Raw genomic sequence first — 6000 nt, forward strand, 5'->3', positions numbered from 1 at the left:
AAATTCCAATGGTGCATCTTCGTACATTTCTTCATTTTCAGTACCTGCCACAGAAATATTATCATCAAATTCATGAAATTCATCATTTTGATCAATATTAATTGCATCTGTATCATCATGCTTCCCCTCAACATGATTATCATTTTGATGCTCCCCCTCAAATTCATGATTCATACTACTCTTCTCCCCCTCGAAAGGATACTCCCCCTCAACATTTAGAGGAATAGATGTATGCTCCCCATCCATACGAACATTTAGCATACTTTCGCCATTTTCAGTAGTATCCGAAGTGAGTGTTGAATCATCAGTATGTTTTGATGATTCGGGTGTTTGATTATCTTCAGCATGAACTTCAGCATCAATTTCTCTATCTGGAACACCAAAAATGAGATCATAATCAAAATCAATTGTATTATTATTCTCAGTTTGATTGTTTGATTCAGCAAGAATTGGTTTTTGGTCAAACTTTCTTTCGACTTGTTTAACATAGTAAACATCAAAGGTGAGATTAAAAGTTTCTTCAACTTTGCGAGTTCGTTTGTTCAACACTCGATATGCAACAGAAGTATGCGAATATCCCAAAAATATTCCCTCATCAGCTTTAGCTTGAAACTTTGAAAGATTATCTTTAAGATTCATGATGAAACATCTGCAACCAAAAACATGAAAAAAATTGACATTAGGTTTCTGATTATTTAGTATTTCATAAGGAGTGATATTAAATCTTTTATGAATAAAAGAACGATTCTGAGTAAAACATGATGTTGAAACGGCTTCAGCCCATAGATATTGAGGAAGATTCGCATATGTCAACATTGTTCTTGCTGCCTCACACAATGATCTGTTTCTTCTTTCAACAACACCATTTTGTTGTGGTGTATATGGTGATGAGAAATTATGCGAAATTCCTTTTTCAGTTAAGAACGAATCCAGCATCTTATTCTTAAACTCAGTGCCATTATCACTCTTTATTCGACGAACATTCTTTTTCAGACTCATCTCTATCTTTTTGATAAAATCAATCATTGTTTGAGCGACTTCAGATTTTAACCTGAGAAAAAATACCCATGTGAACCATGAAAAATCATCAACTATAACCAAAATGTACCGTTTCTTGTTAATTGTTTCAACAGTCGAAGGTCCACAAAGGTCAATATGAAGAAGTTCCAATGGTTCAACAATTTTTGAGTCTATCACGATAGGATGTCCTTTGCGATGTTGTTTTCCTTGTTCGCAAGCTGCACACAGAGTATTATTATCAAATTTTAACACAGGAAGACCACGAACTAAATCTTTTGTAACCAGCTTGTTTAGATTTCGAAAGTTTAAATGTGATAAACGTCTATGCCATAACCAACTGACATCACTTGAAGCTTTCGAAAGTAGACAAACAGATGGTTTGCCCATTATTGGTTTAATATCGAGTGTGAACATATCGCCATATCGTTTCGATTTTAGCAATACTTCATTCGTCTTGACTTTTGAGATTATACTCCCTTCTTCGTTAAACACCACTTGATTTCCAGTGCCCACAACTAATTGTGAAACACTAATCAAGTTATGTTGAAGACCTTTCACATATGCAACGCGATTTACTGTGAATTACCCATTCGTTACTTTGCCATATCCTTTCACTTGACATTTTTGATTATTACCAAATTTCACCACTCCAGCATTTTCAAGACTTCGAAAATCTCTTAAGTTCTCCTTCCTTCTAGTCATGTGACGTGAGCAACCACTATCAATATACCACTTCGTATCATATTGCTCGTCACAAAGTACCTGCATTTAATTAAAGAATTTAGGTACCCAAGGCTTTTTGGGTCCTTGGTTATTAGTTTGAAACATGGAGTGAATTTTAGAATTAAAAGCCCAAGTTCGAATTTTTGCAGTTATACTATAAATTAAATCAACATCATTATCTATAGATATTGAAATATAATTTTTCGGTAGTTTTGGACTTTCATTAGAATGCTCCTCAGGCTTCTCAATTCTTGTTAATTTGTTGATTGGTTTCCATCTCCGTTTCGGAATTTCTGAATCTTGAGAAGATAAACTTGTAGTTGTTGACTCATTCAAATACTTCTCATAAGCTGTTTTGATCTGAACTTGAGAAAACCTCCCAGACTGATACCTTTTGCCTTGTCCTTCAAGCCAATTGTTGATAGAATGAATTTCTGATTTTTCATTTGAACACGAAACTCTTGTTGGTTTTGTGATTGAAGGATTTCGAAAATTTGGCTTTTGTGGAGTAAATGTAACTTTTGATTTGAAAGTTTTGTTTGGAACTTGTTGACTATTCGTTGATTTTCGAACATTATTAAGTTTTTGATCATTCACAACTTGGTGTGATTTCTCATACTTTCGAATGTTATCAAATTTTCGAATATGTGCAACCTTTTGATTTATTGGAAATTTGTCTATTACACTCATTGGATGATGAAAAGACGTGTCTTTTTGTTTTTCTGTGACAATTCGTTTTTGAGAACTCTTGGTTTTTGAAGAATTTGAGAATTTAGATTTTGAAACACTAACTGTCTCATACGAAACTTTGGATTTAGTTAGAGCGGGTTTTTCGTTAGACACTACTTGCCAAAAAATTACTTTTCGTGCCTTTCTTTTTGAAACTTTGTGTTCTTTTGAAAAATTGTTAACAAGCACTTTGAATTCGTTTGAATTGAGTTTCACAATTGGAGTTGAATAAACAACTTCTTTTGTAACAACATCTTTTTCTTTTTCTGATTTAACAACCCATTTTTGTTTTGAGTTTTGTTTTTGAAAAACATACGAATTCTTAGTGAGATTGTTTTCAACAGTGTTTTGATTTGCAAAGAATCCTTCATCAGTGGAACGCTTATTGTCTTCTTCGACCAATTTGTTGAATTCGGGCTTGACATTCTCAGCATTCCCAGTTGTGACAAACACTTGATTTGGAAAAACTACATCATCTGTGCATGTAAAATTCGGATACACGACAGTATGAGTTTCCAAATAGTGAGCACCTTTGTCATTCATCACCTTATCAAAATTTTCAGTTTCTCCATAAACTTGTTTAACAACAACTCTTGGAATTGAAGTTTCAGTTGAAACTTTCTTTTCTGTTTTACAAACATTCGAAGCTTTGATTTCATCCTCCTCATCATCACTACTATCTGTCTGACTGTCTCGAACTTCCACTTCATCAAAGTCAAATAATTTCGAAGTAGAGGGTTTTCCAATGTCATCCTTAACCATCGAATCATTAACAATTTCTTTACCTTTGGACTTAGATGTGATGTTAATGATAGACAACTGAGAACAATCAATACTTTCTTCTTCTTCAATTTCACTGATTTTGCTAAGATTATCCGAATTCTCATCGACATCAGCAAAATTGAGTTGTGAATCATGTTTCGAATGTTCAGTTCTTTTCAAAATTTTCACTTGTTCATCTTTTATCAAACTTTCATTAACAATATTAATCAATTCATCAGCATTTAAAAACTCATCTATCTTAACAACGCCATATGCAAACCTATCGCCTGGTATTTTGTTAAAATCAGCTATTGTGTTTTCACAATCATATGACATGACATCAACTTTTTCTCTTTCGAATGCAAGAAAAGGCAATAGTTTTCGATGTTGTTCTTTTCTAATATCAGAAGAATGATGTAATGCTGTTAATTTTGCATATAACCGTTTTGCAGAATTACAATAGATGTTACGTTGAGCCAACAACATTCTTACATCTTTATCTAGATTCTCTCGATCACAATTGACATTTTCTAATTGCAACTCTAGATACTCTACCCTGCAACGTTTCGTGTCTAGCATCTTTTGATTCTCAAGCAATTGATTATTAAGTTTCTTTGCCTCATTACTAGCAGACACAACAATAGCATCAAAGTAAGCAACAGTATCATCAAAAGCAATTATTTCTGAATCATATGCATGTAAAGGAATATTGAAAGATTCGAGTATAGAGCGTACCTTTGTTGTCATTGGAGATTTGTCACTTGACTTCGAAACAAAGTAATGTCCAAATATCTCTTCTTCTTCTCCATCCTCGAATTCTGCATACATGGCACCATTAATAGGATGTCTCATTTCCTCATCATCAGACCCGGATGACCAAATTTGATAAGTACCGCTTTCTTCATCTTCATCCTCTCCTCTTGCCACAAGAGACAATCCCTTGGCCTTCTCACGAACTTCCTCCAGTTTTTCAGCATAGTATGCTTCGTCCTTCAATCTATTCTTCTTTTCCTCTTTCTTACGAAGCATACAATTAATTGCAAAATGATTCGTACCTTTGCAGTAATGACAATCTACACCAGAATCTCCTTTCAATTTCTTTTCTGCCTTAAACTCTTTTACCTTGTCATCATCCTTCTCAGACTTTTCAAATTTCTTTTTCTCTTCTACACCAGACTTCGTAAGATTTCCTTTCAACTCACTCTGCTTTCCCTTAGAATTAAAAGGCCTTTTGAAAAACTTCTTAACTCGATTATTCGAATAAAAAGCTATAGCTTCATCATCCGAATTCAAGAGAAAACCTTCTTCATCTGAATTCTCTTTTTCAGCAAATTCCACCTCATATACTTTCGAAACCAGAGCTAGTGGTCCTCCTAAAATCTGTTTCGCTTCTTCCATTATCTCAGACACTTCACTTTCGTGTGTCTTCAGCTGATTGTAAACATCATTCAAAGAAGAAGTATCAAAGCTCTGTTGATTTTTGATCATCATACTAACACTCCTCCACTCCTTCCTAAGTCCCATAACAAAAGTAAGATTATACTCCATTAGAGACCTTGTGATTCCATAGCGATTGCATCTGTAGATCAACTCATTTAGACGATCATAGTAAACTTCAATTGTTTCAGTTTCCTTCTGTTTGAACTCTTTCAGCTCAACTAAACATTGCTTAACAGAATTGATCTTAGTCTTCTCGCTTCCTTGATACTTTTCCTTGAGAGTATTCCAGATATCCTTAGCAGTTTTATAACCACAAATGTAGTTATAAACAACAGGTGGCAAAGCACCTCTTAATTCTCTCATACAACGCTTTTCGTGTTTCTCCAGTCTTGTTTGTTGTTCTCCAACAGCAGAAGTAGTTCCATATGAACCAATATTTTGAACATTCGGTGGAGGTTGAACTGTTCCATTGATGCAATTCCACAACTCTTCATCCAGACCATTCAAGTAGTCTTCCATACGATCAGCCCACTGATCATAGTATTCTGGAATCAGCATTGGAATTTTGGTTGATGATCCGAGCAAATGAGAATAAGAAGTCATTGTGTTCATGTTGAAGTTCGCCATTGATGAACACATGAGAAAAAAAATTCAGAGATCACAGAAAACTTGATGAATTTGATATTTGATCAAACGAATTGATCATAAACTTATAATCGATCACTCGATTATACAATTTGAATGCAGGATCTAATCAAATCTGTAGATCAGATGTGATTTTCAGAACCAAAAGTGCGGAAACTTTTGAGACAAAAAAATGACTCAAAATCAGATGATTCAGAAAGAAAATTAGATCAATGCAGTTTGATTCCTGCTCTGATACCAATTGTAGTAGAATTGTATATGATAAATCGATTAAGAACAAGATCAATCAATGTAATGATCTCAGAAAGTAAATAAGACTTTGAAGTTTCTATTACTCTCAATAAGCTTGATTACAAAAGTAGACTATGAAATCTGGAAAAAAACTCTTAGTCTAAACCAAAGCTCAGTCCCTATTTATAGGAAACATGAGAGTACAAAAAATACTAAGTCTGGAACCATTACGCTTCGTACAAAAGTGACTTAGTAAATACATTACATACGAAATAGACTAAACACAATTCGACTCTTACAAGACTTCGATCCTTACATATGGTCCTTAACTTTGTGAAATAGATCAATTGAAAAACATTTCAATGATGCTCATTTCAAAATTCCAAATCCTTATTGCAAGTGTAAGAATTCCAAATTCTTGTCACTGCTAGGAAGTGTTAGATTATAAAC

This window comes from Lactuca virosa, chromosome 6, assembly GCF_052849685.1.
Source record: "Lactuca virosa cultivar CGN04683 chromosome 6, Lactuca_virosa_CGN04683_v6, whole genome shotgun sequence".
NCBI lineage: Eukaryota > Viridiplantae > Streptophyta > Magnoliopsida > Asterales > Asteraceae > Lactuca > Lactuca virosa.